Source organism: Lepidochelys kempii, chromosome 7, assembly GCF_965140265.1.
Source record: "Lepidochelys kempii isolate rLepKem1 chromosome 7, rLepKem1.hap2, whole genome shotgun sequence".
NCBI lineage: Eukaryota > Metazoa > Chordata > Testudines > Cheloniidae > Lepidochelys > Lepidochelys kempii.
In genome coordinates this window covers 77,554,224-77,581,140 of record NC_133262.1, presented here as the reverse complement: position 1 = coordinate 77,581,140, position 26,917 = coordinate 77,554,224, and the positions used below count along the sequence as shown (strand labels likewise).

Here is a 26,917-nt window from a genome sequence, read left to right as displayed (position 1 = left end):
GGACATAAGTGCTTTTGAGCACTTTGGCTCTACTGTTTATTTGTAGTTTCTGAGTGGAGGAAGAGGATGAATCTGACATACACCCCGTGCCCACAGAACAGTGCTTACTAGGCTATTGTACAGAGCCAAATCCTCTCTCTATCTATTAACCTTTAACAACTGAGATTTATAATGGAAGACCTGAGTCATCCTGAACTAATGCGGCAACTATAACATAAATGCACCTCATTTACAATAGTATAACAATGAAAAGCCTCATGACCATAAATATTTTGTCACCATAGAATCTCCTATGAACAGGGGTAAAATAACATAAGCACAATCTTGACATCATGACTGGTGCCACTCTGTCACACCAGATCACAGTATAACAGAGAGAACAAAAATAATTACACAGCCATTAGACAATCATTATGAGTAACAAAATGCTGAGCAACTAGGACTTACCCCAATTATATTCAGCTGTTCCCTGCTTGTTTTGTAAGTTATCACACTGACTCATAGTAAAAGAAATCTATGTACTTCTTTGATCAACGTTTTTCATTTACATCTTCAATATCTAATAACCTTAGGCAAAAAAAGTTTGCTTCTTAGAATTGTTTTAAATGGTTTGGAAATCAGTAAATAAAATAAATTAAAATTGGAAAAACAATTTTTATGTAAGAGTCCCAACTTTCCATACAGTTATTTAACTGAGGTTTAAGGGCTGAAGCGGAAGAATTTTTGAAAATAAAATTAAAAAACGAAATTCACAAAGTAATTTCTTTGTCTGATTTAAAGTTGAATTTCTCTGAGGGGTCCAACGTAAGTTTCTCATGTATCAAAAGTCTTCTATTTCAACAGTCAGTGGAAAAACAACATGTTTGTTGAATAATACCAACACCACTAAAAAAGCAACACTAATTTCTGATCATTTACAAAAGGCTTTTCCTGTTACTTGTCAGAAAAGTAAAGCTTTCAATGCTTAAAACTTACTTTACTTACTGTTTTCACTTCCCTTATTGCTTCCTGTCATAAATATAAAGGGAAGGGTAAACCCCTTTAAAATCCCTCCTGGCCAGAGGAAAAATCCTCTCACCTGTAAAAGGTTAAGAAGCTAGGATAACCTAGCTGGTACCTGACCAAAATGACCAATGAGGAGACAAGATACTTTCAAAAGCTGGGAGAGGGAAAAACAAAGGGTTGGTCTGTGTGATGCTTTTGCCGGGGACAGAACAGGAATGGAGTTTTAGAACTTAGTAAGTAATCTAGCTAGATATGCGTTAGATGATTATTTCTTTAAATGGCTGAGAAATTAAGCTGTGCTGAAAAGAACGGATATTCCTATCTGTATCTTTTTGTAACTTAAGGTTTTGCCTAGAGGGATTCTCTATGTTTTGAATCTAATTACCCTGTAAGGTATTTACCATCCTGATTTTACAGAGGTGATTCTTTTTTACTTCTATTAAAAGTCTTCTTGTAAGAAAACTGAATGCTTTTTCATTGTTCTAAGATCCAAGGGTTTGGGTCTGTGGTCACCAATGCAAATTGGTGAGGATTTTTACCAAAACCTTCTCCAGGAAGTGGGGTACAAGGGTTGGGAGGATTTTGGGGGGGAAAGACATTTCCAAACAATACTTTCCTAAATAAAATAAATCCAGATAAACGTTTGGTGGTGGCAGTGGAAGTCCAAGGGCAAAGGGTAAAATAGTTTGTACCTTGGGGAAGTTTTAACCTAAGCTGGTAAAAGTAAGCTTAGGAGGTTTTCATGCAGGTCCCCACATCTGTACCCTAGAGTTCAGAGTGGGGAAGGAACCTTGACACTTCCAGTAGCAACATGGACTCTAGTAGCAATATGGGGTGCACATATATATATTTTAAGTACAACTAGTCCTCTTTCTCTAGGGTTTTTCAGATTGCCAGCAAGAATGAAACTTAGTAAACTTTAATCTTTGTTGATTTATCAACAGGAAAACCTGAAGGTTGTTCATAAAGCAAGAATACAACCAGCCTAACATTCAAAAAAGATGTCTGAAAGAAAGCACATTATATTAACTTGAAAAAAATAAGAGATGATGGGTGGGTGTGTGTAAAGACAACGTACATTACTGTTTCTATTATTCATAAACTCCTGATCTACCCTAAAAATATAGTTCTCTAGAAAACAGAGATTGATAGTTATAGTGAAACCTATGGGGCCTATTCTTCTCAAGGCAATTTCCAATCTTACCAGACTGACCCAAAGTATTCTAATGTTGAGTGGATGGTTCTGCTCCTAGACTGCCACTACTGTGAAACAACAAACTTTTTGTTGAGCTCAGATAGGTCTCACTATTGTTGAATAATTCATTACATCCAGTCTGGCCCAGCTGTGTTTGTGGCAGGTGTGAAATAGGTTGGTGATGTCAGTCCAGATTCAAATATACTAGTACTCACATCCCAAAAAACTACCACTCTTGCTGTGCTGGAACGAATGATAATCTCAGCAAAGAGCCAAATGGGCATGGAGACTGAATGGCCTTCTAGCTGGCCATGCTTCTTCCAGGGAGGAGGTATACTGATGGGGTAGCAAGGAGAAGTTTGCACTGCTACTGCTTGAATTGTATCTTATGTGTGTAAAGACAGGAGTTCAATTTCTAGGTGTCAGTCAAGCACCTTTCACATGCACTAAATTCATTTTAAAGTGCTAAAGGAATTAAATGAAAAATAAGTCATTAAATGTTCATAAAGCTGCTGGTTTAAAGTACAGCACATGACCTGCTTAGTGGGTTGATTTTTATCTCACACAGGTTTAACTTAGCAAACCTGAAAACATTAGACCAATGAAAGGTTTTAGTATACCTTCTAAACAGACACGAAAGATAACCCTGTGAACTCAGCTGTCTGTCTAGAATTGCCTCACTAATGATAATTAGCAACACATTTACAGCACAAGGTAGGGGAATTTGGACACTGTTTATTTGTGTTAATTGGAATGGCACAATGCTGGAAGTGTATGGGTCACAGTGGGAGCTCCCCACCTCAAAGGCAGAATCATAGAATATTAGGGTTGGAAGAGACCTTTGGAGGTCATCTAGTCCAATCCCCTGCTCAAAGCAGGACCAACACCAACTAAATCATCCCAGCTAAGGCTTTGTCAAGCCGGGCCTTAAAAACCTCTATGGATGGATTTCAGAGTAGCAGCTGTGTTAGTCTGTATTCGCAAAAAGAAAAGGAGTACTTGTGGCACCTTAGGGACTAACCAATTTATTTGAGCATAAGCTTTCGTGAGCTACAGCTCACTTCATCGGATGCATAAAGTGGAAAGTACAGTGAGGAGATTTTATATACACACAGACCATGAAAAAATATACATTGTGAGGAGAGCGATCACTTAAGATGAGCTATTACCAGCAGGAGAGTGGGGTGGGGGGAGAGAAAACCTTTTGAAGTGATAATCAAGGTGGGCCATTTCTAGCACATTTCCAGGAGTCCCGGAAGTACTCCTTTTCTCTATGTATAGCGATTCCACCACCTCCCTAGGTAACCCATTCCAGTGCTTTACCACCCTCCTAGTGAAATAGTGTTTTCTAATATCCAACCTATACCTTCCCCACTGCAACTTGAGACCATTGCTTCTTGTTCTGTCATCTGCCACCACTGAGAACAGACTAGCCCCATCCTCTTTGGAACCCTCCTTGAGGTAGTTGAAGGCTGCTATCAAATCCCCTCTCACTCTTCTCTTCTGCAGACTAAATAACCCCAGTTCCTTCAGCCTCTCCTCATCAATCATATGCCCCAGCCCCCAATCATTTTCATTACCCTCCACTGGACTCTCTCCAATTTGTTCACATCCCTCCTGTAGTGGGGGAACCAAAACTGGACACAATACTCCAGGTTTGGCCTCACCGGTGCCGAATAGAAGGGAATAATCACTTCCCTCGATCTGCTGGCAATGCTCCTACTAATACAGCTCAATATGCCGTTGGCCTTCTTGCCAACGAGGGCACATTGCTGACTCATATCCAGCTTCTCTCATCCACTGTAACCCCTAGGTCCTCTTCTGCAGAACTGCTGCTTAGCCAGTCGGTCCCCAGTCTGTAGCAGTGCATGGGATTCTTCCTGCCTAAGTGCAGGACTCTCCACTTCTCCTTGTTGAACCTCATCAGATTTCTTTTGGCCCGATCCTCCAATTTGTCTAGGTCACTCTGGACCCTATCCCTTCCCTCCAGCATATCTATCTCTGCCCCCATCTTAGTGTCATCTGGGAACTTCCTGAGGGTGCAATTAATCCCATCATTCAGATCATTGATAAAGATGTGGAACAAAACCGGTCTCAGGACTGACCCCTAAGTAACCTACACCCAAACACGACAAATCTCCCATTCACAGGGTATAACCAACCATCCAACAAAAAAGGCCTGTCTTTTTCTGGGAATAGCAGATCAGATAAAGGTCATTGTTTTTTCAGGATTTATCCAAAGTCTCAACATGTAACTATGTTGCTACCCTGATTTTACTGAGAGTCTCATGCTGTTTGGAGGTTTTTCTTGAAGACCTGTTCCTGAAGTCCTATGATTATGTCCAATGCTAAACATTCAAAAAATACAGAGCATATCCAAAGAACCCCAAATGTATCATTATTTTAATCTCATGAATTTGGAGGGTCCTGACTCATGATTTTTAAACATTTGTGGTTAGCAATGCTGTAAAGGAAAAGTTCTCCCTTTTTGGGGTGCAAGCTGGAAATCAGCATTAGGTCAAGTCTGCATTAACTTTAAATCATCCCTGTTACAGATTGCTATGGCTTCCATTCTCTGGCCCTACATCACAACATCATCTTTCCTGCCTAGAAGCAATGGGGAAGATTCCTGACTGAGCCTGGAAGCGCCAGTCCTCATTCAGCTTGAACTGTCACCGTTGAGTGAGGTGAAGCACAACCACCCTCCATGAGGGGGTTAGTGTACTAGCTCCACAGTCCTCAAAGCTCCTGCAGAGCTGACAAACAAGAAACAGACCAGAAATCAAAGCCAGGTCTCCCACAGAGCAGTCAAGGTCACCATTCCACTCATCACACCCCTTCATTTCAGCAGATAACATGCTGTACAGCCCACACTTTCCATGCTCTTAATTTGTGTAGTTGCCAGAGTGCTTATACCTGCACACAGATGGCCTCTTTAAGAGAGGGTTTAACATATTATAGATAAGCAGCTGTAAGATATCATCAAGAAAAGTGTAAATGGCTTTAGTATTGTGATTCATTAGTGAAAAGGACAGACAAGGTAGGTGAAGTAATATCTTTTCTTGGACCAACTTCCGTTGGAGGAAGGTGGAAGCCTTCAAGCTCCAGAGCTGTTCTTCAGGCCTTCAGAAAGGGGAAGTCATGCAAAATCTCCTTAAAGCTACAGACTGAGATGAAGAGCATGATGTAATGTATTTAGCAGATAATATTATTAAACACAGAAAAATATAGGCCCTGAACCTGCAATCAGATCCCGTAGTAAGGACCTCTGTGTGGCGCATTGGGCTCTGTCAGGTGCAAGTGTCCTTTGGAGGGAACCTTAAAGAGGAGGAGAGGAACTTTCATTGCCCTAGCGCACTATCTGGCAGAAATTTGCAGATTTCACTTTTCTTACGAGCTTCTTCAAGTTTGCTCTTCTTAAAACCCCAGTTCCGGGAATTATGTGACTGTGAGCTCAGCTTTCATTTTTAAAAAATTAAGTTTCTAGCCCAAATAGGTTTCAGAGTAGTAGACAGAGACAAACACTTACAAGATCTCTATCAAGCATTCTTACAACTACAATACCCACCTGCTGAAGTGAAGAAACAGATTGACAGAGCCAGAAGAGTACCCAGAAGTTACCTACTACAGGACAGGCCCAATAAAGAAAACAACAGAACGCCACTAGCCATCACCTTCAGCCCCCAACTAAAACCTCTCCAACGCATCATCAAGGATCGACAACCTATCCTGAAGGACGACCCATCACTCTCACAGATCTTGGGAGACAGGCCAGTCCTTGCTTACAGACCTGAAGCAAATACTCACCAGCAACCACACAACAAAAACACAAACCCAGGAACCTATCCTTGCAACAAAGCCCGTTGCCAACTATGTCCACATATCTATTCAGGGGACATCATAGGGCCTAATCACATCAGCCACACTATCAGAGACTCGTTCACCTGCACATCTACCAATGTGATGTATGCCACCATGTGCCAGCAATGCCCCTCTGTCATGTACATTGGCCAGACTGGACAGTCTCTACGTAAAGGAATAAATGGACACAAATCAGACATCAAGAATTATAACATTCAAAAACCAGTCGGAGAACACTTCAAGCTCTTTGGTCGTTTGATTACAGACCTAGAAGTGGCAATTCTTCAACAAAAATACTTCAGAAACAGACTCCAACGAGAGACTGCTGAATTGGAATTAATTTGCAAACTGGATACAATTAACTTAGCCTTGAATAAACACTGGGAGTGGATGTGTCATTACGCAAAGTAAAAGCATTACCCCATGTTTATTCCCCCCTCCCCCCCACACACTGTTCCTCAGATGTTCTTGTCAACTGCTGGAAATGGCCCACCTTCCCTATCATTACAAAAGGTTCCCCCCCGCCCCCCTTTTTTGCTGGTAATAGCTCACCTTACCTGATCACTCTTCTTACAGTGTGTATGGTAACACCCATTGTTTCATGTTCTCTATGTATATTAATCTCCCCATTGTATTTTCCACTACATGCATCCGATGAAGTGCGCTGTAGCTCACGAAAGCTTGTGCTCAAATAAATTTGTTAGCCCAAATAGTTGCAATGAAAAGTTTGGTAATGTGAATCTCAAAGGATCACAAACAAAAACAAAAAAAGTAGAAGAATTATTCTTCTAAATCTCTTCATTCCAACTCACTCATCGCTTTGGGAGCAGTCTGAATCCTGATTTTTAAACCCTTGGAGCTGCTGCCTGCACTGGAAGTTACTGAACATGGGAGGGGAGGAGATACTTTGGGGAAGAAAGTGGGGAGAAGTTTCCTTTGGCTTTTCCATCAGGAATAAATGGATTAGCTGAGGCTGAGCAAATCCCCTGAAACAATTACCCTAGTGACTGTTCTTGAATTAGTTACAAGCAGCCTATTTAAAGAAGCAGCACATGATTTTTCTGGCCTTTAAAATTAAGATCCATGTTAAATTCATGACAACCAGCCGCCAGACGGGGTGTGACGCTCTTTGGTACCTGGCACCTCCAAGACACTCTCCAGCCAAGTATTAATTAGCGATGACAATTAACCTTGTCAGTGCTACTGCAAGTCGCTTCTGGTGCAGATAGACAATGAGGCGGTTTTGTCTAGACACTGGCCCCTCTCTCATGCCCCCAGGGGAAGGAGTTGCCCCGGGCCCCAGCCTTTTCCTTCCTCTCAGCAGGGCGGCGTGGCTAATGGGGGAGGTCTGACCAGAGGCCCCCCCAGCCCTGCAGAGCGATGGGGGACTGAATGCCGGAGTAGGGGGACAGGGAGAACTCAAGAACCGTCCTCAGCTCAGGAGCAAGCTCAGCAGCTGCTGCTGTTCTGCCAAGCGCAGCCCCGGGACCAGGTGGCCGCCGGGGCACGTGACGGCTCCTCGCAGCCCGCCCCCGGGGCTGGCTGGGCCGCACCGGGCGCGCGGCGGCGGCGAACTCTCCGGCACTGGGAGGTGCTGCTGCGCCCGCAGCTTACAAAAGCGGCTGACAAGCTCCCGCCGCCCCGTGACTGGCCGCTGCCCTCCCCGCCTGCGGGCTGCATCCTGACGCCTCCTAGCAAGGTGAGACGTGGGCTGCGGCAGCCTGCCTGGCCGGGCTTCAGCTGCCTGCTTGGGACTGGGGCTCGGGTGCGGAGCTAAGCCAAGCAGGCGAAGGGCGGCAGGGAGCGAGCGAGCGAGCCCGGCGCTGGGTAGCAGATTCCCGTGTATTTCTGGAGTTCAGGGGGATGTGATATGCACCTATGGAGAGACTTTCCGCTGATCCCCGTCCCTGGGCAACGGGAACCCTGGGATAAGTGACCTCTTGAGCTTTCCCTCCGCACAGCTCAGAAAGATACTGATCTCTGGGAGCCCAGGCTGGCTGGGTGTTTTCGTACTTGCACAAAGTCCCTTGAGCCCTTCTTTATTTTTGTCACAAAAAATCTGATTTGCTCCATTGTACCCTATATTCATCTGCAATAGGTAGTGTATCTTAAAAACGGTTCAAAAATGTATTGAAGACCACTAGTAAGAATGGATGTAACCAGCTGTGGTAGGTAATAGCTAGGAATCTAGGAAATAACTTCTTGTCTTAAATGGGCAAAGAGAAAATATAAAACAGACTTCAGGAATATTTTCCATTTATTTAGTATGTATCTAGTATACAGTAGGTGACCTGTCTCCGAAAAAGAAATGTATTTATTTAGTTCCACTTTCCCACTGTTTTCTACTCTTCCTTAATGCTTTCTGCCGTCTCTAGAAGTCAGTGGCTTCAGAACAGGCTGTTGTTGTTTTTTAAACAGGAAAAGTTAAAGCATGACTCTAAAAAACACGTTTTGAAAGTATCAATAGCAGGCATAAGCAGACACCAGTGTGAAATATGAAAAAATGGTAACTTAAATTTTTTGAATTAACCTTTTACAGTTTGTTTTCCAGTTTACTATTCTAAAACTGGCTTAAGCTAAATTAACTCTACTGAAGTAATGTATATTGAATTTGTAGTGAAACATGGTGTTTAGTGAAAAAGAATCCCTTTGCACTGGGGAGACTATGTCACAGTTTAACTTCTGGTTCTGGACAAAACTGTATTCACATTATTGAGAAGTTGGCAAACTTTGGTAAGTCAGCTGAGAAAACCAATAAACATTCTAGGAATTTAGTGTAAATATACATCTTGCTCAAAGAACAAAGTATGCCTTTTACTATGAGGTTGTGACTTAATTGTCAAGGTTCCTTTCAGCGGTAAAGCCAACAAATCAAACAATGTGGCAGAACTGTAATTCCACTATAAAATTACACTAATAATTATTCTACTATAAAACTGCACATTTGAATTTGTCTTAAGTAGTTTTAGTTATTCCAGTTAAACATTGTTTAAATTGTATATATTAAAAATTATTAATTACCCTGACATATGACTTGATTAGAAAAAGGGAATGGTTTGTGGGGGGCACTTCCATATTCTATTTTTTTTAGCTCGTACAAATGTCTTGCAAACTCTATTATCAAAACTTAAACCTCTTCCTATTTTGTTTCACCATATTAGTCAAGAGACCTCATAATGGAAACTAAGCACTCCTGTTGGTCCTCAGACACTTACAAAATGCACTTTGTGTGAAACTCAGTAAATTGTTTTAACTTAGCATGCACAAAGATAATGCGAGTTTACACACTACTGGAATAGCATTCATTGCATAAACAAAGGTCTGTTTCTGATGTTTAGAAAAAAAAATGTTCAAAGCCTAAAACTGTTGGTGGATCACTGCACTATATGAATGAAAGATCCCATGGGTGTGGAGGGCTGGCTCAAAACTTTCAATAATACCACTCAGAGAATCTGGGGGAAAGGTGAGTAGTTGACAGAGCAAGTGCACAAGAGATCTTTGTGTTGCCCCCAAATAGAATGCATGGATGAGTTAGTGGAGATCCAGGGTTACGCCTATGAGTATAGAGTAGAAAGTTCATTTGCTCTGGATGAGGAGAAGCCTTGTCCTGGTGAGTGAAAGGATCTGTACCATCAACTGCTACAGAATCTGAGTTTTCATTTTATACATACACACACACACCCCCACCCTCTACCACTTACAGTTGTGACAATAATCTCTCAAATTCAAACTGGCGCACTGCTGTCTTCCTGAGTTTGCAAACAGACTGCTCCAAATCAGCAGTTGCAGCTCACAGCTTTTCAGGAAACTGCAGCGTGAAATCTACAAGACTTTGGTCAGTTTGACCATTGCTGTTCTGAATCCTGTTGGCAAAGAAACTATTGTGAATCATATCTGTTTAATGCTGCTGATTCTTAGGAAAGTTATGAGCTGCAGAGTTATTGACTAAGGAGGATCTCTCTCTCTCTACTACTCTGCTCTTGAGAGAGAGAGAGACCGAGACCTTCTCTTCTCCCTCTCCTATTCTTAGGAAGCTATGAGGAAGGAGAAATGTAGTGTATATTCTCTCCTTTTGCAGCTGTCAGTAGGTAGCAGAATAAAGAGGCAAAGCACCTTCTTACAGGAGCTGAGGGGGGGTGGAGCTTCAAATTTATAAAATGCTAAATAGCCAGATGTGGATATGAAAGACTGAGTCACTGTGCAGGAAAAGCAATTGGTAGAAATCCCAACACCTTCCTGTTTCCAAGTAACTGGTTGCAGGGGAGTTGCAAAGGATTGTTGTAGGACCTTGTTAGTGGGTATTAGGAACCTCTACATTACATGTAATCAAATATGTGGATTTGGGGATTCTTTTTACATTTTATTTGAAAAGGGATCTTCAGTTATGGGGACAAATTGTTAAAATTGAAATGCTGAGTGGCAAGGAGCCAAGTATTTTTTGCAGGAAGTAGTTATCCCCTTCTGGATCAGGATAACGAACTATTCTTTGAAATTTTAGGGGAGAGATGCAGTAGGTAACCATTAGATTAAGCACTACAGTGATAATCACAGATTTTAATTTACCACAGGTCTGGAATATTAAAGCATAAATTTCCTATTTTTTTAAAGGAAGTGCCAGAGGAAGGGGCTTCATTGACTTTAGTGAAGGATCACTTTTTCATTCAGTATACACAATTAGAGGAAGACAAGCTATTGTCCAGTATGAAGAATTTAATAAGTGAGGTCTTTATTAAGCATAGCTTGGGAGATAGTGATCACTTTTTAATAAGGTTCCACACTTCCACCATTGGAGGAATTTTAGGTTAAATTAACTTTAAAGGCAAAATTTGATAAAAATAAAAGTATTAAGCAAAATTGATAATTGTTTATAAGTAAGGGTTGCTATAGATGAAAATTGACTAAAGCTTATTGAAGAGGTATGAGAGATGGCACAGAGCGCATGTGTAATGTTCCAGAAAACTTTAACTTGTCACCTATCCACATTGTGTGTTTGTTTTTTGTTTCTTTTTAAATTTGGAGTAAAAAGCAGATCCTATGGAGTCAGAGTAAAATTCTGCAGAATTTTTAGTTTGCTAAGAGGAAGAACATGGGAAATGTAAATGGTATTTTGTGGAGGAAAAATAGACCCTGTCACCGCATCCGGCAGGGGGAGGAAAATTAGAGGAGAAAAATCACATTGAGGCTTTCCTTGTGAAGTTTACTATTCTTCCATCAAGGGAATAGATTGCCCACTGCATAAGAGGCTGGGGGCCTGCCCACAAACCCAGCAGGTCTCCTAGATTACACATTGACTGAGGAATCTTACAGAGGCCAGGCATTCTGTACAGAGATCCTCTGCATCAGTTCTGGTCCTATTTGCCTTGGCAGTGGCTGCCTCAACCTAGCTGGCACGAGATTCCCCAATTAAAAGAAGATTCCCTAGGGACAAGTGGGCCACTTAACACATCCCTAGCTGAATTATTTCCCATCCTGAGCTCTACAGAGCAAGGGGGAAGGGGAGTGTAAATTCCATGCCTGCCTACCCACTCCATTGTCCAGCCTACCTCCTTTCCTCATGCTGATTCCCAGACTGCAGAGAACCCTCCACGGGGTCCACAGGTATTGCTACCACAGAGGGGCAGAGCCACTGTTTCCATACAGGAAGGGAATATCTGTGGATCTTGGAAGCAGCATGAGGTATAATATTAAGACAAGAGTATTTATGCGTAGAGTTGTGAATGAGAAAAATCAGAGGGCAACAGTGTAAATAATTATTGATTTCCTGAAAAAGAAATTATGAATTAGCTAATTGTTTTAAGAGGGTGGACTTTGCAGTTCTATTTGGGTCCGTAGAACCTTGATAATGCTTCTATGAAGGATGTGTTTATGGGTGCTAATGAGGTCAAATTGGAGAAAAGATTGTTGAAACAGTGATAAGCAGTATTTGGATAAGATAAAAGCAGATGACACACTGGGTTAGTCTACAGGTGATATGCATTCAGGATTGAGATGAATCAATAACAATCCCTTCTTAAAAGGGAAGCTCTATGAGACTGAAAATTAGACCTGCAAGTCTGACATCTATATTAAGGGGAAAAAATATTCATAGCTTAAAGATGCATTTACAAAAGGGCAGTTGACTACGTGTGACAACTGTCTGATAATTCAGTTGCTGAGGTACTGATGCATGCACAAGTGTTTTGTGCCTTGTTTTTGTTGTTTGTCTTTGGTTGGTTTTTAAATAAGGGAAGCATGTTTGGAGAAGGAACTTAAAGAAACCTAGGGTGAAGTGTAGCTGCCAGAGTATGGGGGTTCTGGGCAAATGGAGCCACCTGAAAGAAGGCAGCGGTGGGGGAAGGATATAAAAAGCATGTCAGAGGAGTGTCCTGGGTGGTAGAGGGAGCAAAAGGAGATGAGTGCAGAAGAGTAGAAGAGAGCTAAGATATTACTCCAGGGGGGATTCTGCAGGACTGCATACCCACAGAAAACACCCCCACCCCTGCAGATTTCCTATGTTTCCTTGCAGAAAACGGCAGGGAAGCAAAGAGAAGCTGGGGGGAACCATGGGTGCAGTTTTTTTGCCCTGCTCCAAACAGAGGCAAAGCATGGGGGGCACATGGGGTTACATGCCACTGCCCCCTCTTGTTCTGCAAGTGGAGAGCTGCCCCACTGATGGAGGCTCTGTGTCTCTGCTCCCCTGACTCTGTAGCTGAACACCGCCTCCTGGGTCCTAGTACCAGTCGTGTTCCCCTTCTGTGTGCTGGAAGCCTTCCTGTTTTCTATTCTGTGCAACAGTGAGTGCCCGTGGTGGGGCTGGCTAAGGTGGGGTGGGGAAACGAGAGAAGAGTGGGTGAGGGGTGGGGGGAAGAGGAGGTGGAATAGGGCAGGGGGAGAGGCATGTGGGGGTGGGATGGAAAAGAAAAAGGGGATGGGGACTCACAGGAGAAATGGGAGCCCAGCATGCAGCATCCCCTTAGCAGCAGCAGGGGTCCTCCATTAAGCAGGTCCATCAAACCCTCACCCTGACAAGCCCTACCCCTGTACATCTGGACCCCTCCAATGAGCCCCCCCAGACCCTCACCCCACTAATCCCCAACCAGCTGCACCTGAACCCCCACCCCATCAAGCTCTACTCCCCTCAGCACCCGTACCCCCCCCCACTGAGCCCCTCACACCCAGAACTCCCTGCCGAGCCCCGTCTCCCCACACCGAAACCCGCCTACTGAGCCCCAACCAACTTCTCCTGGATCCCCAACAGAGTCCCATTGCCCCTGCACCCAGAACCCCTCAATGAGCCTCTATGCATCCAGATTTCCCACTGAACCGCCCGCCCCCAGATTGCACCACACTGAAACCTCTCATCCCACACCTGGATCCCTCCACACTTGGATCCTGCTGGGCTGAGCCTGTCCATCCACACCTGGTGCAGAGGGGCAGGGTCTCAGAGTGTTTCTGGGGCAGGCCCAGCCCTTGCACTGTGTCAGGGTCAGGTGCAGCCTCACTGCCGAATCCCTATACTGGGGGAGGTGGGGGCTTCAGGGTGATCTCCTACCTCAGTGCAGCCAATGGTCTGTGCTCCCCACTGCCATGCTGGAGCCACATTTATTTATTGACAAAATTTGCAGAATTTTGTAGAATTTTTAAATATTGTGCACATAATTTTTAATTTTTGGCGCAGAATTCCCTCAGGAGTAAGACATGGAGGAACTTGATCTGTAGACAATAGGTATCAGTGGAGGGTTTAAGAGGGGCCAGATATGCACCTCACAGAAGCATGTGAGAGCAAATTTTGAGTAGAGCTTTGGAGAGATGGCAGGATTGAAAGTTAAAGTCAAGGAGGCATGAGAAGGAGAGGTTGCAGTACGCTGCACAGTTGGTATACATGAGATTATTTGGAGGAGTGGTGGGATGCCACTAGCTCCACTGCCAATAATACACCAGGGACATCCAGCTATATATCTAACTTTCCATGGACACAACCAGTGCCATCACAAGCATGTGACATTGCCTACAGAAGATGAGCGTTTGGATCAGAAACAGCTGACTCAAACTTCACCTAGATTGAAATGTTGCAGATTAGATAGTTGAAATGATTAGAAGTATTAAGCAGGCCTCTGTCCTCTCCTTCCATTAAAGAGGTCTGCCCTTTACCTCCATTTGTCAAACTGGTACGAAGCCTCTGGCTGACCCATTGAACCTTCATAACTGGGTAGCACTGGAGTGAAAAATGTCTTCTATATTTAGTCTAACAGATTTCAATTCTTCTTCCTGGATGAGGTTCTGGCGACAGTAATCCATATGTTTATTGCCTCTCGGTTACATTTCTGTAATTCACTGCAACTAGGGCTAAGGGTGGAGGAAACACAGATGCTCTAAGAGCTTGTGAACAGTCAGCAGCCTACCTCCTCAGAGCCAAATTTCAGAGAAGACGAGACTAATATGGTGCCTTGCTACCTTTGGGGCATGATACCAGACCTCCTCTTTGAGTTAAATATATATATGCACCTTACAAAGATGTGGATAAAGCACAGAAAACTCCATGAAGTCCACTACAGATTGGCCTATAAAGATCTAATTACCTATGTAGCACTTTGATGCTACAGTGATGGATTCCATAGAAAATGCTAAGATGGAGTACATATACCTTTCTTTTGATTTGATTTAGAAATGCAATGTAATGTCACTAATTTACATTGTCTAGCCTCTTCTTAGTGCTTTAATATCAATAAATATTCCAGAGGCAAATCCAGAGAAACATATACTCCAGAGTCTAGATGCTCACTTCATTACTTAGTTCCCAAAGAAAACAAATTTGTTTCAACAGAGCTTGAGTGTGTAAACCCTCAGGTCACATTCCAAAGCCCATCTGTTTACCCCTGGTTTATTCAGAGCAGGTTTATTCAGAGCAGGTGGAGTGAGTGGTTAAAGTGCTTTAACATTAACATTGGGTCAACCTGTAATACTGAATGTGTTTGAAAGACTGTTTATTCACCTAGAGGAGTGACCAGACATTTTTCTAAGATAAAATTAACCATAAGAAAGGTTATTGGTATAGTATATGAATATTATTATTTTAGTGTGATCATGGTAAAAGTTATGGCATTTGTTTTTTTCCTAGGGGAACTACAGTAAAGAAACACAGGAAAAGTTGTCTTTTGACCAAGCTCTTAACAATGGATATGAACACTCTTTTTTCTCTTCTGGTGAGGTGAGTATAGACTTGTTACTAGAAAAAAGTAACTTCTCATTTCATTTATCACTGTCTGTTACAATTAGATTTAGGTCCAGCAAATCCTTGTTCAGATGTCTTAAACACAGATAGATCCTATGTTGGAAAGCTGCTTATACTGAAAAGTTTAACTGAAAAAAAAAAAAAAACAACCCCAGAATCAATCAGTTTTTTCAGTTTAAAAAAACAAAAAATCAGAAACTGGTATCATTCTAAATTCTTCATTAAATGAACAAAAAAATAGGTAAGAGTTCTGCATTATTGTGAAGTTAGCACAATAAACAGCTTCCCAAATTGAGTGGCTTTTGACCTAGGGTAAAATTTTCAAAAGGTCCTAAGTCCCATTTTTGAAAGTAGTGCAGGGTGGGGTTGTCCACTGAAATACTTGCTTCCTTGCAAAAATCTGCAGAGGCATGTGATGGGGAGGGCCCCAGGGTCAGGACAAGCGTGGTATCTAAATCCACACACAGGAGCAGATTAATGCTCTTCTGCACAAGATACATTCCTGAATAGGGATCATTTGCGTACTGAGCCAGTAGTTGGCACATTGTTCACTCTGTGTTTATACAGTCTGTGAGCTAGTCAACCAAAACCACCCTCTTCTGTTCCCAAAACTTAAAAAACGAGATCATTTTCAGTCCCTCAGTCCTCTCAATTTGTTATATGTTCAGAAAGAATAAACAAATATATAGTAATAAAGAGATTTAAATCATATTCTATTGTATATTTGAGCACAACAGATATGAATAGAACATACATTACTAAAACATATCAGGAGGGAAAATATTGGAATTCATAAAAGACTGTAAAAGAATTCTGTGCAATAGAACCAAGAAAATTAACTTTGTTATGTATTTATATCACTTTTTTTGTAAGTGGAAAAACCTCCACAGGGCATCCAGCACAGGAATGTGTCTGCGGGTTATTACCTTCATGGCATTTTACACAGACACACATAACACTTGATGTGTTCCCAAGGCAAAAAAAAACTGCTTTTCAGTATTTTTATGAGCCCTAGGAATAAATGGTCTCTGGCAGAAATGATGAAGCAATATAGGGTTGCCAACCTGGTAATATTTTAAAAACTGGACACTCCAGCAGGAGTGCCAGAACCTCTCCTACCCTGCCTTTCCCCTCTCAGGCCCCACCCCTTCCCCACCTCTTCCCCCAAGGCTCCTCCCCATCTACTCCTCTACCCCCCCCCTTCCAGGTCAGAAGGGACTTGCCTGCTTTGCCAGGGCTAGGAGCTGCAACCACCCGACGCAGGTAGGAGGCAGGTAGAGAGCCCCGTCTGAGTAGGAGCTGGGGCCAGTGATGACCCAGTGCCTCCCCACCAACAGTAATCGGACTGTGGGTGTCTGACCAGTAGATCTGACTGAACACTGTCAGGTCCCCTTTTCAACTAGACATTCTGATTGAAAACCAGACGCCTGGCCACCCTCAAGGTGCACTCTACCAGAAGCCGGGAAATCCAGCATTCAGGGCCTGATTCAGGGCCTACTAAAGTAAATGGAATTCTTTTCATTGTCATCAATATGCATTGGCTCAACTCTCAAATCAGTAGCTAAAATCTAACCTTAAAGCCCCGGAGAGCCCCTCCCAGCACATCCGTGGTGACATTTTTATAGTTAGAAAATATAAATGTGTAATAGTCTTACTGTATGTTTTGAAGTTCCTGCAAACAATATGTATTTTTATATATGTATAACATGATAGTATGAATTATTATTAAAATATCATAAGAGCCTTCTCAATGTTATGGAATTAGTTATCAAGGTAAATTAAGGCAAATGGTTCAACTAATAATACCAGGTTAGTTATTATAATGCTGCAAGGGAGACTTAATTTGTAGTAATTTCTTCCTTCCAATAAAATTCTTCTGCGGCTCAAGGGACCTTACTGGATACATACTCATGGCTCCATCCTCATCCACTCCATCCTCATTTTCTGTCTTGAAAGGACTCCTTGGTTAGCTGCACAAAATGCAGAAGAATATTTAAGCAGTATATTCTCATGAACTGCTTGTCTCTCAGAGAGCAGAAATAGTCCATTTGCTCATTCATATCTTTGGATTTTACTGTTTGTAGAGCATATCTCAAATATTACATTTTGTACAGAACGTTAGAAATACAAATTCAAGTCAGGAAATATCAGAACAATGGTTTTTTGTGCAACCTTATTTCTGGCACTTTGCAGGCATGCATTATGATGTAGTCTTTAATTACATGATCACATTCTATGTTATATGGGACCTTTGCTTCCTTATGTGTACAGGACAGCTTGTGAAGTTGTTCAGTATTTTTCTTTATGCCCATCATTGGATGGATAGCCCCAGGCCTTCCTTACTGCAGGCTATCCAAACCCTGCACTGAATACAGAATTAACTTCTTCATGGGTTTTTCTATGATGCTTGTAGTATCTGAGCTCACAAACAAGACTGAATTTTACCTTCACAACACCACTGATAGGTAGGGGAACAAGACTAACCCCAAAGGACTCTTCGTTGTTTTTGCTGATATAGACTAACATGGCTACCACTCTGAAACATGTGGAACTGAGGCACTGAGAGACTAAGGTTACAAGTTTTAAGTGTCCCACTAACTCTGAGTATCTGAATAACTGGAAGCCTAACTCAAGACACCCAGCAACTGATATCCCCCCCTTCCCCCCAAGATACAGTATATCCAGAGCTCTCATTGATTTTTAACTGGAATTGTTAGTACTCAACACTTGTAAAAATGAGACACTAGCAGTCTCAAGTTTGGTACTCACAATAAGAGGAGCACACAGTTAATGGAGATCTCTGAAAGCCTTGGTTTACATTGCTGGGCTGGCATGACACAGGACTCATTTCTTCTTGGTCCCAGACTTAACCATTTATTCCAGAGGCCGGGCATACCTCCAAAAGAGCCCAGAATCAGATGCTCATAGCTTTCACCTGGATGGCACCTCCTGAAAAGTCCAACTCAAGACTTACAGCCACACATGCATGCTTGATTGCTTCCTTCAATTTCTCTTCAGTCTGAAAGGAAGATAGCTCACATTCTTTGCTGCAGTCCTGTGGCCCTCTCATACTGCCGCTTGTTGCAGTTCTTGTGATTTCACAAGTTCCTCACAATAGTGACACACCCCAGGCTTGGGTCTTCGATCGGAGATCCGTCTTCCTGGCTGTGTCACATGCACACACATTTTTATGCAGAATTTGGCCCTAAATAAAGAGGAATCCATGGAAACATTTCAATAAATCCTTTTCAGTCCTCTTTGGAAAGTGACACTGGACCAAATTTATCTGTGGGGCAACAACACTGTCTCCACTGGAAATACACCAGGGATGAATTTGACTCCTTTAATCCCCCTTTCTTTGTGTGTTTACAATAGTGGTTTCCACTAGCAACACTATAAAGGACTATCAAAATTTCTCTTACAATAACAGTACAATAGTGTTTCAGCCACAGACATGAATTGCAGCTAGAAACCGAATGTGAAAAATAAATTCATTTCAAGTATTTTAAGTCAGAGAGCAGTGGGGGGCCGGGGGGTGGAGAGGAAGGAGAGTGTTTGGTTTGCTCTTGTGACTCAAATATAGCTTAGTAAAATTTTGCAGGCAATTACTACTATTAACTGTTTGTTTGCATTTTTTGTCCAAATACATCTTTTTTGTAAAGAAAAGCACCTAGTAACATTCTTGAGATTTTTTTTAAAACACATTATAAAACATACCTGTTCTCTGGCATTTTTGCCCGCGGGTGTGGGGCAGATGGTGCTATTAAGAGTATTTTTTTAAAAATATTTTCAATGTAGCTAACTTATTTTTGGTTTACTTTTGGGGTTTTTTTTATACTGAACTTGGAGACTACTGTAATGGGCTTATTTTTATAAATTCTGTAACTTTAGGAGTAAATAACTAGCATAATGCACAGTAATGTGTCAGTGGGACTTCCAAGGACTGATTAGTAAAGGAGAAATGGTGCTAGAGCACTTATTGTGATTTGGTTAAAGGTCCCTAAGTACACAATTAAATAGCAGACTATAGTTGCTGCAGTAACGCTTCATGCCTTAAATAATGTGGAGCTAAGGATGGAGCTACCCAATTATGGATAACTTTCCTTTCCCAGCCCTGCCCCCACACCCCAGCCATCCACATGCACAAAGTAGCAGTGTACTTCTCAAACTCAGTCACTTGCCTAATCTGCATTTCCCCCACTTTTGAGATGATGATGAAGGCAGCACTACAGAGCAGTGGGGTCTCCAGCCAGCTCTCAGTAAGCTGGGAGACTACATATATGTGCACAGTGGAAGAGAAATGCACTTGGCTGATGGCTACAAAATGGCAGCATCAATGTGGGAGAGAAACCGTACCCTTTCCAAAAAGAAAAGGAGTACTTGTGGCACCTTAGAGACTAACCAATTTATTTGAGCATGAGCTTTAGTCTCTAAGGTGCCACAGGTACTCCTTTTCTTTTTGCGAATACAGACTAACACGGCTGTTCCTCCGTACCCTTTCCAGTAATTATTACCCACCCATAGTTATCAGAAGGGGAGGAAGACCATGTGCGCATAAGGTACATTCTCTGTGCACGGAACTTAGAAACCCACCCTAGTCTCCTCCTCTCTTCCTGCAGCAGTTCCATGGGTATTACTGCAGCCCCAAGAATGTAATAACCTCTATAGCTCATGCCACAGGTGCAAGAATGGCTCAGAATAAGGTAAGTCACTTGCATGAGCTCCCCAACCATCTCCACAGCTCCCAGTTTTATTACAGGTACACAGCACTTCCACCACGTTGGCTGTATGTCAGATCCCTACCTCATAAGCTGAGGACTAAGTCTGTATTTTAAGACCCTGATTTAGATGTATATACAGTAGCTGTAGAATAGCTGCCTTGACAATACACTATAACCAGCTGCCTTAAATTAAAATCAGATCTAGACATCTAAAACTTGTCTGACCTGACCAATTGGCTTGAGCAGTTTTTCTTTCATACTGTTGTCCCTTTGGCCTGAGTGGTAAGCTACTATTTGGAGCCTTGCTTCCATGAGGAGAAGAAATTGGTACAAGTTAGGCATTTCTTAGGTGCAACTGTTTTTATTCACAACTTCCAAGTCTGCCTTTCCAGTGAGTCCTGTGCCACAAGGAGCTCATGATTGGTTTCTCTTGCTGTCTTTTTCCTCTCACACACATACAGCTTGCCAAGCAATCTTAGGCTATGTTTACACTTACCATTTAAAGCGCAAAAAGCCCCCCCCCCTTTTTTTTTTTTGCACTAAAATCGCGGGAGCGTCTATAATTGTTAACGACTTTTTGCAGTGAAATTCAGAAGTTTCACCACAAAAAGAAAACCACCTTCACGAGAGGCATACAGCTCTTATTGCTGTTCTTTTTGCACTCTTGTGAAAGTGAAGACACGTTCTACCAGTGTAAATTCCTTTTGGCCTCTGAAGGATATCCCACAGTTCCAAAAGTGACCACTCTGGCCAGCATCTTGGCTGCTCTGATGCAAGATAAACGGACGTCTGCCCCTCCCCCTGTAAACCCCAGGAAGTTTGACGCTCCCTTTCCCTTTGTTTGTGGATGTGGCAGAGAGAGCAGCCAGACAGCAGGGTTGTTTTGTTTTGTTTTTTAAAAATACCATGAAAGAAACAAGGAAGTAATGGGGCTGCTGGGACATGAAGCAGGGCAGCACGGTGCACTTAGCAGGGATCCAGAATGTCTTCTGCTCACCCTGCCCCCCCTTCCCACAAGACCTATCGGGAGAGCTGCGCTGTGGGATAGCTGCCCTACAGCGCTGTTCTCGTCGGCGATGGAAGTGCTAGTAGTGTAAACACTCTCTGACGCCTGAGGAATTGAGTGAGTACACAAACCAGCGCTTTACTTTCAGCAGTTCCCTATCACAGCGCAAAAACTCTACAAGTGTAGACATACCCTTAGTCCCTGCATTTGCAACCAGTCCCAGGGAAACACCTTAAACCACACAGTTTAGCCCTGCTAAAGCTTTGTCTTGCAGTCAGTTGCCTTGGGCAGTAGCTTCAGTTGTCTCCTACTATCTCTCCCCATTAATGGGCTTCATTGCTTTGTCCATTTAGATTGAAAAGAAGGGTAGCGAGACTACCCATCGGCTTTCAGCAAGCCTATAGATCAACAACCCACTTGATGGCATCCATGAACATTTTCCAGCATAACAATACATTATGTTTGCCATAAAAGATGGCATCCTTGATTTTAAGTTAATATTTCCCCACATCTTACTCTTAAACAATGTTACAGAGCCCACAAAATTAGTTTTCACAGACCATTCACTCCCACCTCCCTCCCTTTCATATAAAGAGTTATATGGGAGATTTGTGCTAGTGATCTGTATACAGCACCTGAATACTAGCAAGTCCTGGGCAGGATGTACATGTAGAGATTTCTACATGTATATGGAATGTATGGAGAGATTACTATCTAGATCCATGTGTGCATACATGCACACACAGTTTACTAGGAACACTTTTCAAGAAATATTTCAGTTTTTAAATGTTGTATTGACAGTATTTCATATCCATCCACCTGTAAGGCTAGGCTCTCTTAGTATGAGGCATTCATGTATGCAGGTCTGAAGAAGACTTAAAATTCACTCATTTTCTTATCTCTAAAAAATTATCTGAAAGAGCTTTTCCAGTCATAATGTTGTTGTTTTAAAGTACAATATCTTGAATCAAGGGCTAGAAGAAGGACAGTGTTGCCCACTGGGAAGCTCCTCCTCTCCAGTAATATAAAAACTCCCAATTCCAGCCCAAAGTGATACCAAGATATCAGCCCTTTAAACTTGCCACTGGTATGGAGTTGAATTTTGACCTACCAGCACCCCTGGCTAGTGTAATTATGTGGGGACAGCCCACATAAAGGATGTCAAAGGAGAAGGAAGTGCTTCTCTAAGAGATTGTTCTTTGTTGTTCTTTTCTTTAAGAAGACACCTATTAGAAATTGCTTCTAAGTGTGGAATGTTTAGAAGAGATCCTGACAGAGATGGATGAGTGAACAAAGTTTAGGGTAGATGGTAAAGTATATAATAAATGCTATTTCTTACCAGCACTACATATGGGATAGATGAATGGATAACAGTTTAGATACAAAGTCAGTGGAAATCCTGCCTGAGTAAGAAATTGTCACTGGGATCATAATTTCACATGTATGTAGCCATTAGAAGTGTATGTTTTCCTGTGAAATGGTAATAGAGAATTATTATAATGCATCAGTGCTGTAAACATCATTCCCTGGACAAGAACAGTGCTGAAAGACAGACTGGATAAAAGAAAAAAGTTCTGTGAATTTAATTTAATTCTTCTCATGCTGGCAAACTTCATTTATTGTGTTAAGCATATTATTAGACTTATTTTTAGTTAATGTAACAAGGCATACAGTATTCCAGCAGTTTTTTATTTCACAATACAGTAATAAAAATATTAACACAATCTGACATTCTCACACAATGAAAAGTCGCTGAAACTGTTGAAAACAAATACAATAGACATCTCTTGGAAAATTTAGAATGGCCTCCCTATGCTTTGGTGGAACCACTTTCAACCTTGCTCCCAGGCAAATGGCAAAATGACAAATGTTTGAGTGGAAAACACTCAAACTAACCTGATGCTTGTTACTCAGAACTTGAACTAACGTGATCCATCAACTAATGATGTTTGCAATCATCCAGTGTCATGCTTTACGTACTAAATGGCCATGGCATGAACACAGAAATTTTTAACTGTGATACTAGAGATTTTGTTTAATAATTACAAAATATACAAGTGTGTTGTTTTGCAGTTTAAAAACTGCAGATATTTGAATTATCAAGTAATAGTGCAGTGTAAGATAAATAGTATTTTATTATGATATATCGCAGATGTACAATTGATTTAGTACAGCATGGTCTCCATCTTAATCACTTAAAAAATAATAGAAATTAAAGACAATGCTCACCTGTTACCAGTGATGAGCTGCCAAAATCTTAACAACTGGTTCCCTATAAAAGTTCCAATTTTAAGGGATGTGCCCCAGTATGTATTTTTTGTACCAACAGGGTTACCATACGTCCGTATTTTCCCCGGGAGGAATTTTTAAATTTTAAAAATTCCTCCCGGACAGTGATTTAAGAACCAAAAAGCCTGACCTGTCCGGGAAAATACGGATGTATGTTAACCCTGCCTAAAGTTCTTTTTTAAAAAGATGGGCCTGAACTAGAAATGAGCTCCATTTCACATGTGTGGGTCCCCGGGAGTGTGCTAGGGTGACCAGATGTCCCGATTTTATAGGTCTCTTTTGGGGTCTTTTTGCAGGCAGGGCAGGGGGAGTGACAGGGGCTGGCTGCAGGCAGGGGGTGGCTGGAGGCAGGGCAGGGGGTGCGGCAGGGGCTGGCCGCAGGCAAGGGGTGCAGGGGTGGCTGGAGACGGGCTGGTGTGGGCAGGGGGTACTGGGGGTGCGGCAGGGGCTGGCTGCAGGCAGGGCAGGGGGTGGCTGGAGACACGGGCTGGCTGAGGGCAGGGTGGTGGGCGCTCACGGGCAGAGCGGTTCAGAGCAGCCCAGGCAGCAGGACGCAGTCCAGGCCCAGCAGAGCAGCCGGGGACCCACCAGGCAGCAGCGGGAGCCCCAGGGCCAGGGGAGCAGCAACAGCAACAGGGCTCGTGCCCAGGACCCACATGGCTCCCGCAGCGCCCCCAGAGGTTGGAGGAGGAATTGCATCACTTCCCAGCAGGAGCCCATGAAGGCCTCAGCGCCCCCTGCAGGGAAGCGGGTTAACCGGTTCTAAAACTGTTTCAAAATTTAACAGCTGTCGTGCGAACCGGCTCCAGCTCACCACTGCCTGTTACCCAAAACACCCAATACTAATGCAAGACTAGGTCATACAGTGTATTCTCTCCAGTGCTTTATCCAGTCTAGTTTTTAAATGAGATGAGCAATGGCTCTTCCATTGCTTCTCTTGGGAGACTATTACATAATGCATTCAGCTGTTCCTCTTGCTGTTCCTGATATTCAGCCAAAAATGTCTTTTGCTTAATTCATTCTGTTCTTCCTAGTTTATACTCGGACCACTTTAAACTACTCCACTTCCTTCTTGGCAGCAGGTTGTGCAACCCCCTCAGAAATAAATGGGACTGGGGCAAGTAAGAATGCCCCAATGTACAGACTGGACATTTGGGCCCTGGATAAGTGGTTAAATCTGCCAGCTCTGTATGGGGTGGACTTTCCAGGGCTAACTACTTAGCCCTTGCCTGGCAAGCCCTACTCATAATACAGTCTCAGGCTTACTTTGAATCCCAGTCTTTATTTAGAAATAAAACAGTAGGGGGTACTTAAGAACTGGAATGTAGAAGAGTAGATGGCAGGAGAAGTTCTAATGGCATAAAAGATGTGAGTAAGCGGAATGAGGATGTACTGCCCCACCTTTAAAAGCTGTTGATTAAATAAGAAAAAATTCAAAGCTGGCATGCTAGAGGTGAATAGACTAACATTTAAGGCTTTATTAAAGCACAGCCCTTTGCTACAGGTTCAAAACTGCAGCATGCACATTCTAAGTATAAACTATAGCTCCAGTAGTCTCCCTTATCAAGATAATGTGGTGATTGGAATGGAAAACCAGTGGAAAGGAATATGAAAGTCTCTTCAGAGGAAAACAGTGGTACTTTGTGTCATTGATACTACAGTTCCAGTACGAGTCTGAGGAACTATTGAATTCTAAATCAAGTCATCACAATCTTGGACTCTATTTAGAATTTACTGAGTAATTCCTAAAAATAATATGGTAATTGCTAATCCATAAATTGCAAAATGTACTATTCTTTCAGAATGTCTTTTCCATTTATGCAGCTTGGCATAAATGGAAAAGACATTGTATGTATCACACATTTTGATGTCTCTGATAATTGAAGGAGAATTTCATGTTATACTCGGACAATGGATACAACTGTATCTAACCAGGTTACTTCGTTTTGTAATCAGTTTAGAATAGCTATTGATGTCACTGAACAAAAACAGTGTCCTTAGATCAGATGCTGAGCTCTGTCCTTATGACTCCAATAAAGGAGAAAATTCAGACTGCATGCAATATAGAACTGTTTTGCAAAGAAGGCTAACTGTGAATGTGTAAGCATTTGCTGTAGGAAAGGCAGAGTTCTGAATACAAACCAATTGATACAAAAGGTGTATTGGTAGGAAAAGTCTTGAAGGATGTATGTAAACACATATATTAAACACATTTAAACAAAATCTAGGGCTTTCATTCTCTTTATAATTTTTTTAATGGGTAAAGTCTAATGGAGAATATATCAACCTACTACCTGAACACAGGAAGAAGAGATGTAGTTAATAATGATTTTGATCTACCCACATAGTTAAAGCCTCAATGCCAAATTGCAAAAAAAAAGTAAGTAAAATTACGCAGCTCATTTAAAATATTTAACAGCCTGATTATTTAATTGACAAACTGGCAGTTGGCTGAAGCTATGTGATCATATATACAGTATGATGATGAAGTCCTTAAGTATCACAACCTAAAGATATATGTAGCTGCATATCATTCTAATATGTTCACAGGCATCTCATTCCATCATCTTCACTGAGAGTGGGTTTCAGTTAACCCAGTAGGTACATTCGATCATTATGAGACTGAGGCGGAGCACAGAATCTTGACTTTTATCTATACTAGACAGAACTTGCAGGTAAATTTATTTTAACTTACTGTTTCCATGCACACAAAGTTAGCATGGCTTGTAGAACTCTTGTAATTTAGACTGACTTTTTCAGGGCTTTTACAGGAAGATCTCTTCCCCATGGCCTCCTGGTACTGGGAAAAGAGGGACCCCAACCCATCCTTCACTTTGAAGTTGTAATCTCAGGCCCTCTGAGGTGTCCAGAACTGGAGGTAGGGTTAGTGGAGGGGGCTAGGGCCAAAGCAGATGGATGTTTTCTGTTAACCAAATAGGAGGAATCAGTGATAAATGCCAGCCAGATGTGTGATAAAGATGAGGAGATCCTGATTTCCTAGTGGCATCAAGTTAGCACTACAGACTTTCTGGTTGGTAAGATGCTCTGTAGCATGAATAATAATTAGCATCGGTGGAGTCCCTTATGATTCATGAAGGAGCACCAGTGCCTTGGAGTTTGGCAGCATAAACCAGTCTCACTGTTGCCAGACAGAGAATGAGGATATTTGTTTCCTTGAAGAGTTTTGCCGCTGACAAAGCTGGTGGGCTAAATCCTTGTGGTCCCCTCTTATCAACCACCTGCTTTTATCTCTGGGTGGCATTACGCCTGCATGGCTAGTTCTATGCCACCTGCTTCTAGCCCTGCCCCTCAGCATGGAAGGCATGTCAAGAGTGTGAAGAAAGCCTGAGCAGTAGAGGAGAGGGCATGGCCAGAGTGCACTGTGTTCCAGTGATTTTGGGTTGGTAGGATGGGCCCTTCCAGCCAATGCAAATTAGAGCAGCCTTGGGCTAAACTGGCCCCCCAGATCTGGGAGGGGCAAAAAGGTTATGGAAAACCACCTTCCCCCTTCACTCTACGAGCCATGCATAACTCAGGTGTACCTGAAATTCTTGGGATTTTTAATTGCCCAAAGAACTCCATGGTCTCAAAGAGTCTACATTTAGCACCAAAGTCACAAAAGAGATATT

General features: G+C 42.4%; 1 protein-coding gene across 3 annotated transcripts in view; it reads left to right on the top strand.

The window, feature by feature from the left end:
* Positions 1–7,623: 7,623 nt before the first annotated feature.
* The window catches only part of RHOBTB1 (Rho related BTB domain containing 1), an 89,769-nt gene continuing 70,475 nt past the window's right edge, over positions 7,624–26,917 (top strand). For all 3 annotated transcript variants that reach the window (XM_073353410.1, XM_073353411.1, XM_073353414.1), the window contains exons 1-2: positions 7,624–7,760; positions 15,159–15,248. The gene's annotated coding sequence lies outside the window, so the exon portion shown is untranslated. The remainder of the gene's footprint in view (positions 7,761–15,158; positions 15,249–26,917) is intronic.